At 35.5% G+C, this 14363-nt stretch overlaps 1 protein-coding gene across 1 annotated transcript in view; it reads right to left on the reverse strand.

Moving 5' to 3' along the window:
• Positions 1-14363, reverse strand: part of DKK2 (dickkopf WNT signaling pathway inhibitor 2) — a 107812-nt gene that overhangs the window by 4791 nt on the left and 88658 nt on the right. The gene's annotated exons all lie outside the window — the stretch shown is intronic.

The raw sequence follows: 14363 nt of genomic DNA on the forward strand, positions 1-14363 counted from the left end.
CATTATATTCCCAGGAAGCACAAAAGCAGACTCCTTACAGACCTGAAATAGCCCCACAGTCTGCTACGCCTTCAGTTGTAAAGAACCTCTGTTCACACATTTCTCTACCTAGTTGTATGTCCAGAAGGCTACTTCAGCAGTGTCATATATTGTCTTAAAAAAATACATGTACTTCTAGTTCTAGATCCTTGAGGAATTGCCATACTGTTTTCCATAATGGTTGAACTAGTTTACAATCCCACCAACAGTGTAAAACTGTTGCTATTTCTCCACATCCTCTCCAGCACCTGTTGTTTCCTGACTTTTTAATGATTGCCATTCTAACTGGTGTGAGATGGTATCTCATTGTGGTTTTGATTTGCATTTCTCTGATTGCCAGTGATGATGAGCATTTTTTCATGTGTCTGTTGGCTGTATGAATGTCCTCTTTTGAGAAATGTCTATTCATATCCTTTGCCCACTTTTTGATGGGGTTGTTTGTTTTTTTCTTGTAAATTTGTTTGAGTTCTTTGTAGGTTCTGGCTATTAGCCCTTTGTCAGATGAGTAGATTGCAAAAATTTTCTCCCATTCTGTAGGTTGCCTGTTCACTCTGATGGTAGTTTCTTTTGCTGTGCAGAAGCTCTTTAGTTTAATTAGATCCCATTTGTCAATTTTGGCTTTTGTTGCCGTTGCTTTTGGTGTTTTAGACATGAAGTCCTTGCCCATGCCTATGTCCTGAATGGTATTACCTAGGTTTTCTTCTAGGGTTTCCCAGCCATCCCATTACTGGGTATATACCCAAAGGATTATAAATCATGCTGCTATAAAGACACATGCACACATATGTTTATTGCGGCACTATTCACAATAGCAAAGACTTGGAATCAACCCAAACCTCCACCAGTGACAGACTGGATTAAGAAAATGTGGCACATATACAACATGGAATACTATGTGGCCATAAAAAAGGATGAGTTTGTGTCCTTTGTAGGGACATGGATGCAGCTGGAAACCATCATTCTCAGCAAACTATCGCAAGAACAGAAAAGCAAACACCGCATGTTCTCACTCATAGGTGGGAACTGAGCAATGAGATCACATGGACTCGGGAAGGGGAACATCACACACCGGGGCCTATCACGGGGGGGGGGGGGGAGGGGGGAGGGATTGCACTGGGAGTTATACCTGATGTAAATAACGAGTTGATGGGTGCTGACGAGTTGATGGGTTCAGCACACCAACATGGCACAAGTATACATATGTAACCAACCTGCATGTTATGCACATGTACCCTAGAACTTAAAGTATAATAAAAAAATAAAATAAAAAAATAAAAAATACATGTAAAATACAGAAGGTGGTCAGAGTTTAGGAAAACGAAGATTTTGGGGGTTATACATACATATATACCCATTTGTGTACCCCCCGCCTCTCGGAAGTATTTGGAACATTAAAAATGTCCCTGTGTTCAGAGACTGGGAGTTGAGAAACTAAAATGTCATAACCCACATCAAATTACTCAGATTTTGAGGCAGGGAGACTCATTTGTAAACCTTTTTTCTTTTTTGAAGTTGATTTTTTTCTTGTTTTCAGAGTAATAGATGATTTTTTAAATGAAAATACAAAATATAAAATAAGCTATGTATTTCTTTTTAAGCAAGCATAAATAATTTGAACATAAACTATGGGATAAAATGTTTATGGCTCGCAAATACTTAGTGAGATTTCACTGCTTTACTTATGAATTAGGTTTGATGGCATAGCTTGGCCTGCATTGATCATGTCTTTTTTTCCTTTTCTTTCTTTTACTCTTTCCCTTTCTTCCAGTGTCTTCTCCTCCTGCCCATCTCCTGCATATATGTCTACACATACACATTCAGCTCTCACATGTTTTCCATTTAGATCAGATCATCTTCAGTTAGAAAAAGGAAATGTGAAATTTATGTGTGAGTCTGAGAGATAAAACATGTATTTTAGCATCATTACAGTTTCTTGTTTACCGTTAAAAGAATTATATAGAAAAACCACCAACTTCAAATTGAAAGTGATTTTGAAGGACTGCATAGTGGCAATGTTTGATGCGTGCTTTATAACTGGAACCACATAAAGCTATAAAATAAATTTGCATTTTATTGTCCCACTCTGTAACTCCACCATTAGGCTTAAGAGAATCTTAATGAGATGAAATTCAGACTATTAAGCCATTTTTAAAGAATCCAAGACTGATGAAAACAAAACAAATGTCCCTTCCCGCCTTACCACACTCTTTCCCCCAAGCATTTTACCCCCTTCACATTTAAACCCATTAATTTTAATGAAATACAATTCACATGCTTCTGATTCATTTACATTTATTTCATCAAATTGTTTTGCAAGAAACATTTGATGTTACAAGTTTCTTTCCTTCCTCAAAAAGAGGACATGCTCTTTCAACGGAAATAAACATGTGCCACATAAAACATCATGTGCTGTTTACAACTCAAATAACAAATCCTCAAGCAATTCTGAGTATAGGATAATCCTGGATTTCATCCCCCCAAAATAGTCCACAGGATACACTATTTTATTTATTAGCTGTTATTGATAGTTGTTTATTTTCTGGTCATTTGGTAAAAGTCGCAGTGTATGCAAAAAAAAATTGTGAATGGCGCATCACCATCTTTCCATTCTCAGTTGACAGGAACTGGAAAATATTAAAATGACAAATATCTGATGCAGATGACATTAGAAAAAATGAGATGCACAGTAGCCTTTTATTTGAATGGGATTACAGTAAAATTATCATAATTTAATTTTTAAAGAGGGAACCTCATTTTGTCAAAAATAGAAAGTAATTAGAAGATACATAGTTTTATTATGCTCCAATATGTCTTTTAATTAACTTGAAGTAAAAATGACACAGGCAGAGAAATTATGCCAAAAAATGCTTAACTATACAAGGTTATATATATTGGGAACTTATACTTGGAAGTGAATCTCAGAACATAAATACTAGGAGGCATTATTTGGAAATTTTAAAAATAAATTTTTTAATAATTGAAAAGTAAAGTTATGTTACACAGCTTCTAATATGCTTATGTAACTCCTGGATCCAATACACAGTTTTTATATATGAATACAATCAAGAGGGGATTAAATAGATTGAAGAAGAGTATAGGGAAAGCAAGTGATATTTGGGGGCATGCCTTGCCCTCTGAAATCAATTTCCCTTAGCCCAGATTTTTTCAACCATAAAGCTTCCCTTGTGATAACTTCTAGCAAGAAAACATAAAACATGAAATAATATGGTTCTAACCCATTAATAACAATTCTCATGTCTTACTAAGCATAATGCATTACATTTTAGTAAAGAGTTTTAAAGAAGGCATTTTCTACTGAAGTATGAGGGTTCTGCAGTTGCCAGATGCCATTGGTTTTTTCCCTACATTAGCTCCTCTAAAGTTTCTGGAAATGATATCATTGGTGAAAGAGAGAGAGAGAGAGGGATAGAGGGTTAACAGTAGTTGTGGAGGACCCTGAAGAAGTGACTGTGGCAATGAAAGGACGGCTGGAGGGAATTATATACATTAATTAAAGTGCCATTCAGAAACTTTCACATGGATAATCTTTATTTTCCATTTACTTTGGCCTCCAAAGGCTGTTGCCTAGTCTCATTTGATGATGGTTTGGTGACAAGCAAAAAATGGGCTTGAATACCTTAGTCTAAGTTTCCATTTAACGAAATCAATAATATGCTTACCTGGTGCTTATTTTAAAGGTGAATTAAAGGGCTGATTTTTGTTTTACTTGCTATGCCAATTGTTAATAGTGCATTCTCATGGCTCTTTGATTACTTGGACTTTAGGTGAACAGAATAGATAACTTTTCCTTTTTGTCTGAGGAGCAATGATTTTGTGGAAGACTGGAAATCAAGTGAAAGAATTAGGGAAGGACTCTACTACACCTATCACGTGCTAAAATGCTCCACAATTGAATCATAAATTCAGCTTATGAGCATCCAGGAATATTTAGTTTCATGCAGAATCATTCATTATTGCATCAGTTACAATTAGGAGATGAATTAATTCAGGACACCTAATAATAGCAGATGATTGGCCATAAATTCAGAATACATGGGAACTGTCAGTGATTAGGCCAAAAAACAAAGACATTTTCTGCAACCCCCTTTCTAGGCTAAAAATAGAGTGATTTCCACAAATAGCAGTGTTACTTATTATTACAACCATGAGAAGAACTAGAAGAAGAATACACATATTGGACACATTTTGAAAATAAAATCTATCGGAAATTGGTATTTCGTTTTAGCATAAAATATTTTTTAAAGTCTATTTCCTCTGTACAAATTTAGAATCATTACCTAAAACTTTAGCAGTAAAGTGAAGAGAGTTTAAGTAACTGCTAGAAATCAGTAACGTGTGCTCAGTGGCAGAGAACTTAGGGATCTTGAGTTCTTCCCTGGCGTTCAGGCCTCAGGTATCATCACTAAGAGCGATTAATAGTGAGAGTGTAATGGACACATCAACAAGGTGACTGAGTGGTGACCTTTGTGCTGAAGTTAGAGATTAGAAAAATATACTTGGCCACATCTCTTTCTAGAAGCCTCTGAATACCAACAGCATGTCCTACTGCAGCTGTTGGAAAAACAGAATACTGGCAGAAAACACTGACAAAGCTGTAAACAGTATTTTCTCATTCTATTTCTTGAGCACAGTTTTATGTTCATTTAAACTCAATGTAAATCAGAGTTATGAGCAAAAGTCCATCATGAAAGTAATGATAATTACATAATATTCTAATGAACACAAGTAAAATAAAATGTAGTCACTCAATCTTATTTGAAATAATTGAGTCTCTCTTCCCCCAAAGTCTTCTCAAAACTGCAGGAAGAAAAGGCCCATTAACTCGAGACTTACATTTAGGGTTGAATTAATTTTCACTTGCCTATCCCTTTGAACATGAAAATACAACAATGAAGTAATCAGATCCCTAAGAACAATGAAAGGAGAAAAAGTGTTATAGGTATCTCAGTAGTACCAATCATTGAATAAACCTTTGACTACAACTAATACCTTAGTTTAACTCCTAAGTTTTCAAAATAATAATATTGGCCTTATTTAATGATGAGAGGAAGAAAAGAAGGGAGAAACATCACAGTGTTCATGCGGGACGGCCACCCATCCGGATTCTTGCAAGACCGTCCTAGTTTTTTTGTTATTTTAATCAGGACAATCCTTTGTCCCCACAAGCACTGTTTGTAACCATCTCAGAAGTTTTCTGGAGCCAGAAAAACATCATCAGCTAGGCAGGCAGAAGAAAGCCTGCAGGGGACGACCCAGCTGTGGGAATGAAAAATATTTGAGACTAGTGGATAGATGGAGGTAGCAGCAAAGAACTGGGGATGAGAATATATCTGGGGTCTCTGAGAGCACAGCAGAAGACTGGCAATTACATTTGGGAAACCTGATCGGACTGGCTTGCCGTGAGTCCTTAGAGAAAAGATTAATTTTCCTCATCATGATATTCTACATGATAGAGCTGTATTTCCACAAACAGGCAGGGTACACTACCCTTCAGGTGGTCATTTCAAAATCAAACACTGAAGTGCAACTGCAGGAGGTGTAGGGACTTATATGTCAATCTGGCTGTGTGGTGTTGTACACTATCTGCCAAAGGCTGTGCAATCTCATCTTTCACTTTGTCTCCTATTACCTCTAGGGGATAAGGGTGTACTAGATGCGTCTTTGAAGATTCATGAACATCAGGCCAGGGGGATTGAGCTATATTAAATTTAAGGGGAAAAGTTCAGATGTTACATGATGTCCTGCATGTGTAGTTACAGGTTCGTTAAGGCAGCTGCTTGGGTATTTATTCAGTATTCAATCAATATTTATTCAGCGTTTATTTATTGAACACCAACTATGATCCAGAAACTACTAGTTCTGCAATGTGCAAATGTTTTGTCTGTTACCCCTAAAATAATTTTGAAAAAAACATATATCCTTCAATACATTTGACACGTAAAATTTTTTGGAGTGTGTTTGTTTTATTAATATGAAATATAATGTTAAACATTTTCTAAGATAAAATTTGCAGTAATTTGATATGATTTAATAAAATAACTTTTGGCTACTTTATTAATCATTAAACATTTTCTAAGATAAAATTTGCAGTAATTTGACATGATTAATAAAATAACTTCTGACTATTGTATTAATCAAAGCATACTGATCCTGAAATTAATCACAACGTATTTACTCATGGGCATTTTCTCTTGAAAAATTACATAATCTGAAAAACCTTCAGTTAGATTGTAAAATATACAAGTCATCGCAACTATTTGGAATGTTCTGCATACAGAATTTCCAACTGGGGCCAAGTTTCACTTTTAAAAAAATAAATATAAGACAAAGAAAGAAAGTACCTTTGTGAGTTTAAGATGCCCTGATCAGTCATTAAACATATCTTTGTTCCAATCAAAATTCCAAATTTTACTTATTTGTCACCTAAAAATGTTTTTGTACCTTTGACTAATGCAGTCTATTGAGATTTGGAATGCATGAAGGTTTTGCCTTTTTTCACCATATAAAATGGCAAAAAAGTTAATGTAAACCCAGGCATATTCCTTGAGAATTTTAAGAAAAAATTTGGAAGCTGAGGATCTGGACATTGATTTTATTAGAACAACTCATGCTCTACACCCCATGGAAAATATTTCAATACCTTTTACACATATTCATTTTAAGGCTAGGGTGGTTAGCAAGTTGGTTTTTGACACAAAAGTTCAGAGATAAAAGAGTATCTCCTAAACCTATCTGAATTCTAAATTAGAAATGATGGATTTCTTCTAGTGGGCCATTAGCCTCTCCAATGTATTCAGAAAGCCTCATTTAAATCCAAAGAAACAGTAACTCTATCAAAGGAAGGCAGGGTCCTCTTTAACTTTGGTTGCTCCTCCCTGTTCTCTGTATGTCATTAAGCAGAAAAGAAATTCTAGGGATTGCTCTACTTTGAACACAGACCACATTCTCAACTGTAGCATGTACAATACTGATATTGATCATGGGGTGAATGGAGAGAGTTAAACTTTTCCATGTGGTCTCAGCGCCTAGAGAAATCTTAACTATGAGGTTTACCTGGCTCTTGATTGTTTTTGTTTGTTTTTGACCCATCCCCACTCATTTAAAATGTACAGGACAAAACACTTCTACTCTATGCTGAAAAAGCAGCATCTCAGGTTTTATAGCAGTGGTTGGGAGTAATATATAATTATAAAGTCCTCTATAAATTGTAATTGGGTAAGTATAATTGTCCTAACCAAAAGAGAGGAAGAAAGTGCAAAATCTTAACGTCTCTTCCAAATCTGGAACTGATCATCTATAGTATAACATTTTCATTGTTGCCTTGTAAATTTTCCTGATCTCATGACCTAATTTTACTTCGTAACCTGGTAGGGCAAAATATGAAGTTATATTGCAATTCAATTTATGCTTTCTTAAATCAAACAAAATTGATTGGTTGAGGGACCATTAGCTAAATTACTGGGTCTTAGTTTCTTCTATGATAAAATGGTTACAATTTCTGAATTCAGCAGTGTTTCCATACTTACTTAATCATAAAAATTCCATGGGGTTTTTTTTTGGTTTTTGTTTGTTTGTTTGTTTGTTTGTTTTTACAAATTACTGCTTCACAGACTCTTCTACTAGAGATTCTATTTCTAGAAGACTGGATGGGGTCCACGAATCTATACTTTTAACTAATACCGTCCTGGTGATGATACAATATGGTAAGATAGGGAAACACGGCTATATAGAACTGTTGCAAGATTACTGATGCCTCCTGCATATATATCATACTGACAATGCCTGGTCTATATAAAATGCAACTCAGTATTATCTCCAAATAGACATGGGTCTAAGTGAAGGATTGGTTCCCTGAAAACAACATGAGTCTAAATGAGAGGCTCACTGACAACAACAATTTCCAGGAAAGTTCATCTTCACTCCTAGTGCTTAGCCACTGTGCTTGGGGGTGGGCTTGAGAGTTTCTAAAACTGTATGAAAAAGTAAAATAACACATAACAAACACACCAGTGCACTTTGGGAGGAACGCTGTGTGGACTCAGAGCTGTCAACACACCCATTATGGCTGGATTGTTTCATATCCTCATGTGGTGTACACCTATGTCTTGCTGGCAATGCTCAAACTTTGCATTTTCTTTATATTTTGTATCCTGTGGGCCTTTACAAAACACTCTTCTTCCCCATATCAAGCATGATAAATAGATGATGTGTGCTTTTATTATATGCTTTTCTTTGTATAGCATCACCTTTCTCTTTTCCAATGAAAATGACATTTAAAATTCAAAAGTTTATATTCAGGTAGATAAGAAAACATACTTTCAAATTGCTTTTTAGAAAATACTTTTTTATGATTATAGAACAGGTTAAGGTTGGTGAATATTTCTGCACCCAAAATGTAAACACTTGTGAGTTTTAAATGTTATACAAGTTTAAGTAATTTTTAACTTATGGGTTCAGAAATATATACACACACACACATATACACATATATAAATATATATATACACATATATATGTATACATATATACATACGAAAATATATATATATGCATACACACAGATACACATACACACACACGTATGTATAAAGTTAGCTCAAGTTATCTCAGGAAATACGCCCAGAAAGTGTGTAACAGGGTTTACCCATGGGAAGGTAGACAGGCTTATTGAGAACAGACAGGATTGAGAACAGAGGAAAGGAGACAACTTACTTTACATGTAAACTCTTTTAAACACTTTGTAATCTGCACTAGATGCATGTATTACCTATTAAAATTAATGCAATTTAAAAAGGAACTAATACTACAATATTAAAGTGAAATGTCTTACTTCTTGCTAGTTTATGCTTTATGGTTTCATGCTAAGAGAGCTTGAAAGATGTTATTTTCCTAGAGGCAGGGCTTCTTAGAAGAGGTATCAAGCACCCCGACTGAAGTTTCTTTATTAAAAATTGTCTGTTTTGTTTCAGAAATGTCACCTTAATAGCAGAATTAGACTATCGATGTAACATTCAAATACATACACACACACACATATAATATACATACACATACACAATGCATTGTTCCAACAATTATTTAATTGAGCTAATGTTTATTGCCTTGGCTAATTTCATTTAATATAGAAATTTCCAACAGTAACACTTTTCTAATCTTGTCGAATTCTCTTTCATTTCCTCTAGGAATTAGGCCAGACCAATAGTCAAATTCTATTCTGCTTTTGAAGAAACAGCTGAGGGAAGCAGATAAAATTTAAAAGACTGTTCTTTCGTGGTTGGGAAGATAGAAAAAAGCACAGCAAAATATAATCCTTGATATTCATTCTATGGTGAAATGACTTCTAATTTCTGTTTAAAAAGAGATACTTTAAGTGCTACAAAAATTTTGCTTAAAAATTATAAAATGTTCCCACTTTAATATAGAACCTATAAACAAGAAGGCAGGAAGCATTTTATCCCTCTGGTGTGCTGGTGCAGAGGCAATGACTTGAGAAAAAGTTGGCCGCAAATGATTAACTAGAGAGTTTGAGCAAGAGGTTTACTCAATAGTGATCACTATAAAGTTTAAATAGACTGATAAACCTTTTGGTTAAAAAAGCATGACAGGGAGGTGATTCACAGCTCCACCACAGAACTCTACCTAACTGATCTTTTTCTCCCTTTGCCATTGGAAGAAAATAAACAGTAAGTCTGTTTATTTTTCTGGAATAAGTTCTGGGTTAAGATCATCATGTCTCCCCGAGACATAGAAGGACTTAAATGCAAGTTATATTTGCAACAGGATAAGGGACTTTAACTCCTGAGCCTTGAACAAGATAGCTTGTCTGTTAGTAAGAGAAAGAAATGGAAGTTATCTCATAATCAGTTCTTTTACTATCTGTATGCCTTCCCATTTTCCAGCTTGATTCCTTCTCTAGGTATCTCAGGCCTGTATTTACACAACCTGTGAAATAGGTAAGGATATGTGTTCCATGCCTATGCTACATTCTCATTTCTTTGGAATGTTCAGTTTTCAAGGCAGATCTCACATAGCAGTTAATGCAATGAAGCACCCCAAGTACACTATATTGTCCATCTAATCGGTACTGGGTTACAAAACTCAGGACAAACTATGTTTGAGAGAGTTTGGGCAGTGTCAGAGTTTCAGCATAATCATAGGGTTAAGCATCTTGCTAGAAGAGTTGCTTATTTTTTTGACAGATAGAATTTTACAACAGCCAAAGCCATTCATTTATTTCAGAAATTTTCCAGACTATTTAGTTAAAAAGCCCCAGCATGGAGGGAATTTTTATTTTAAATTTCTGATAATAGCAACAATATGACCACATGTTATTTATTAAAATAAAATACTTTTCTAAAAAGTAATCAATATCTCAATACATACATGGGCTTGCCTCTCAGCCTCCTACCCCCATAAACTAATGTAAATTTTTATTGTGTGGAAGAAGGAAAAGTCAGCTCACAAGGGCCAAAGAGATTCATGTCTAGTGAACAACATGGTATAGAGAAAGGCTCTAACAAAATATTCTGTTTGAATGCTTTGCTAGAGGATTTGAAAGGGAGGAAATTATAAGCCAGATGATAGATGCTTTGGTTTGCGTGACCCTAGTGTTCAAATCTCAGCCTCAGAAATGTGGTACATCTTGTGATGACATACGCAATGTGTTAGCAATCCCCAAAAGAACATACTGAAAATGTTGGTCCCCCACACCACCCACATCCCAGTACATCTGCTTTGGTGTGGTGACCAGTACATTCTCAATGGTGCAAGAGAGGAAAGATTTGTTACCAGATAAAAACTGAAATCCTGTCTCCAGGTTTAAGTGACTTTCCCTCCATCCCACTGGTTCTCCTAGTCTGTTTAAAGAGTATACTCCTCTGTATTACTGCTACTTCTTTTGTTGGCCCTTGTTCATTACTCAGGATCCCCAGATATACTAGACTCTTTTTAAGAGTCTCTACATCTGGCCTCCCATTCCAGTAGCCTTTGCAGCAGATATGGGGCTTCAAAAAGTGAGCTGGGGAGGGAGAGTGAAAAAGAAAGGAAAGCTCAGATAAGAAATTCCCCCCAGGGATTGAGATACATAACACATCATTTGAGTGCTGTTTGGGGTAATAAGTCTAGGCAAACAAAACAAATAAGATTTATTAACCAACTGGCTAATAGAGCTTTTATATAACTTTGCTAGGCTCAATCTGTAATCTTATTCTTTTTTCAATTTTTTTTTCCCTCACATTGAACAGTCAAGTGTATCTGGAACTACATTTACAGTATGCTATATGAAATCTGGCCTGGTGTTTGTTTGTTTGTTTGTTTTAAACAAAGAAAGAATCTACATTACAAATAAGACTAATCAGAAACATGTTTGTTCTTAATATGCTATATAAACCCTGTGTTCCCTGTCTACCTCTCCAAGCCTTGTATTATACACTCCAGCTGTACGGGGCTACTTGCACATCCCCTAGTCAGCCACACTCCTTCAGGACTCATTGCATTTGCAAAGTTTCCCTCTGCCAAGAACACCTTCCTCCATTCACTTCATCGTGAGAATAACTCCAACTCATCATTTGGAGATTATATCAACTGACTTCACTTTTAAGCAGTCTTCCAAGCTGGCTGACCACCCCAGATAAGCTTGATGTCCCATTTAACCTGCACGTTGCTGACACCACATGCTTATTTGCACCATGATGTAGATTACACTCTGTTGAATTCTTCATCTGCCCCATCTATACTCTTTGAGTAAGGAAATCATCTTTCATTTCTGTATCTTCAGTGGCCACGTTATACCTGGAATAATTTACCATTCCACAATGTGTCCACTAATTAATTATGATATTTTTTGCAACAGTGGTTGGAAGTATATAGCATTAAATTGACAAAAATAGTCACATAAGAACCCATCAGGAAATGATAAAAAGGAAAATATTGAAATGAAAGAGTTGACTTTGTGGATATTTTTTAATTGATTTTTAAAATTTAAGTCCTACAAAAGCCATTTATAACCTACACAGTATAGAGGGAAGGGTATTATATGTATTTGAGAAGAAAGAACATTAGTTAGTGAGTACTTTTGCAGTCAGCAACTTGGCTGCAAGTATTTTATGTTGAAGCATCAGCCCACATTTTCAAGTACTACCATCAGTTCTGCATTACATTTCTACAAGTGATCATATTTTTCATCTACAAATTATATATGATAAAAATTAGGCTCTCTATTTCTAAGTGGCATACATTGTTTCTGCCCCAGCAATAATGATTCCCCAATAGCCATTCAGAGCAGTAACTATTTTACCCCTTTTCTAATCATCTGAAAATTCTTCAAGCCTATTGGCATGTGGGAGCTATGACAATGGGTATTTCTGAGGATCAGATGGCACTGGTGACACTTCCATCCTAAATAATTATTTCTAAGTTGTCTTTGCCCTTGTCTGTAAATATATTTCCTGTTGGTGGATCATATCTGATAGTGTTCCTAGTTAAGCACCATCACTATGAGGTGTTATTGAAAAGGAGCAAGAATATAATTCATGATAGCTTCCTTTAAACATCTTGGGGATGCACAGACTTCAACATCTTGTTGGTACTAAGGAGATCAATTTCTTGATACACTTTAGTCACAGCAATATAGCAACCAGTACCCAACAAGTAAAGTACATGTTGCAAATGCCAAATGCTTTCCTCATGAAATGTCACCACCCAAACATTTATATGATGTCTAACTTGTTTATGATCCTAAACAAATTGAGTTAAACAGGGTTCTCACCAGCTATGTTATATTAGTGAAACCTCATGGCATGTTCGTTTTTATCAGAAATGTAGACAATGCTTCTAGGTATTGAACCAAATTCATTTCAAATAATGTCTGCGATCCTTTGTACACATCCATATAACTCCTCTCATTATGCCCATGCTTATTAAAGTTTTAGAAACACCCATATATTTTTTCGTACCCTAATCCCAGGTTTAATACCTTACAGAAATTTACATAATTTACAGAAATGTACATACTTTCTTCAGCATAAGCTTGGTTCACATGCGATATTTGTAGAAAGATGATATAATCCTGTTACCTGGACAAAGAGGCAAGAAATAAGAACTCTACTTTCTAGGTTAAATTTCCTAAGTTACATTTTTGCTACTTGCTTTGAGTCCAGACAGGGATGCCACTGTGTATTTGAAAATGTTAAGTCCTTTTAAGACTTATACATCTAGCTGTATACTCTAGAGACCAGAGTAATTGGATTCCCTTGTTCTATAAAAAGAAAGACACCACAACACCTGGGCACAGCAGGTATCAAACAGGATGGATTACCATCTGACTATAACATTTTCTAGGTTTAAATGAGATCACCAGAACTTTACTCACACAAACAACTCAGGTCGTTTCCACATTAAAACTGGATGAAGTGATTTTTATTATAAAACCTAGCACTAGTCAGGCTCCTGTCTGAGGACAGACAGATCAAAAGCATAAGGATATGGTCATGCACCATTCTTCCTCTTCCCTTCTAGAGCACAGCACTGTCTGATACACACTGATCAAATTTTGCCCAGGATTTTAAGTAGGATGTTTTGAAAAAGCAAAGAATGGGCTCTTCAAATAAAACAGTTCATCCTACAGTAAAGAGAATTGGAACCTCACTTTTATTAATGGCACATTGAAAACCATTTACAACTTGCAAGTGATGCTTCCAAGAAACATTAGAATGCCTTTCTTATATAGAAATGTTAATAAGTGTCATAAAATTTGCTAAAAAGTTCAGTCCTGCTTTCTGGGAACCTTCCAAACACAGTTTAACAAAATGAACCAGTTAGAGGACTAATCAGTCAGTTACTGATTATATAATAATAATTAATAGTAATATTAAACAGCATCTGTACATACAGCTTTTTGTCTTTGAAGTGATGAGGTTCCTAAGTATTAACAAACTACCTCTCTCTGTTGCAAATTTCCAACACATGTTTGGAGAGCTCTGGGAAGAAATTTATTTAACATCCATGTGTTCTGTTCACGTCTGCAGTGGGATCCTTTCATGGTTAGAAAAACATGTTTGGATGTACAGAGATGGAGTAATAATATATACCCATATCCTGATGTCTGGCTGGTTCACTGCTGAGTCCTCAACCATATCCAGTCAAAGACAAAAATGTGTTTCCAGTGATAGAGCAATATGTTTTCTATTGAGGACAAACTTTGCTGAAAATAACACAAAAATTGTCTGGGAATTTGGGTGCATAACCTGGGTGTGGTGAAGATGAGCATTTCACATTTCTCACTAGAGTTCAGTAACTCTACACAT

The sequence above is a fragment of the Macaca fascicularis genome, chromosome 5 (assembly GCF_037993035.2).
Source record: "Macaca fascicularis isolate 582-1 chromosome 5, T2T-MFA8v1.1".
NCBI classification, from domain to species: Eukaryota; Metazoa; Chordata; class Mammalia; order Primates; family Cercopithecidae; genus Macaca; species Macaca fascicularis.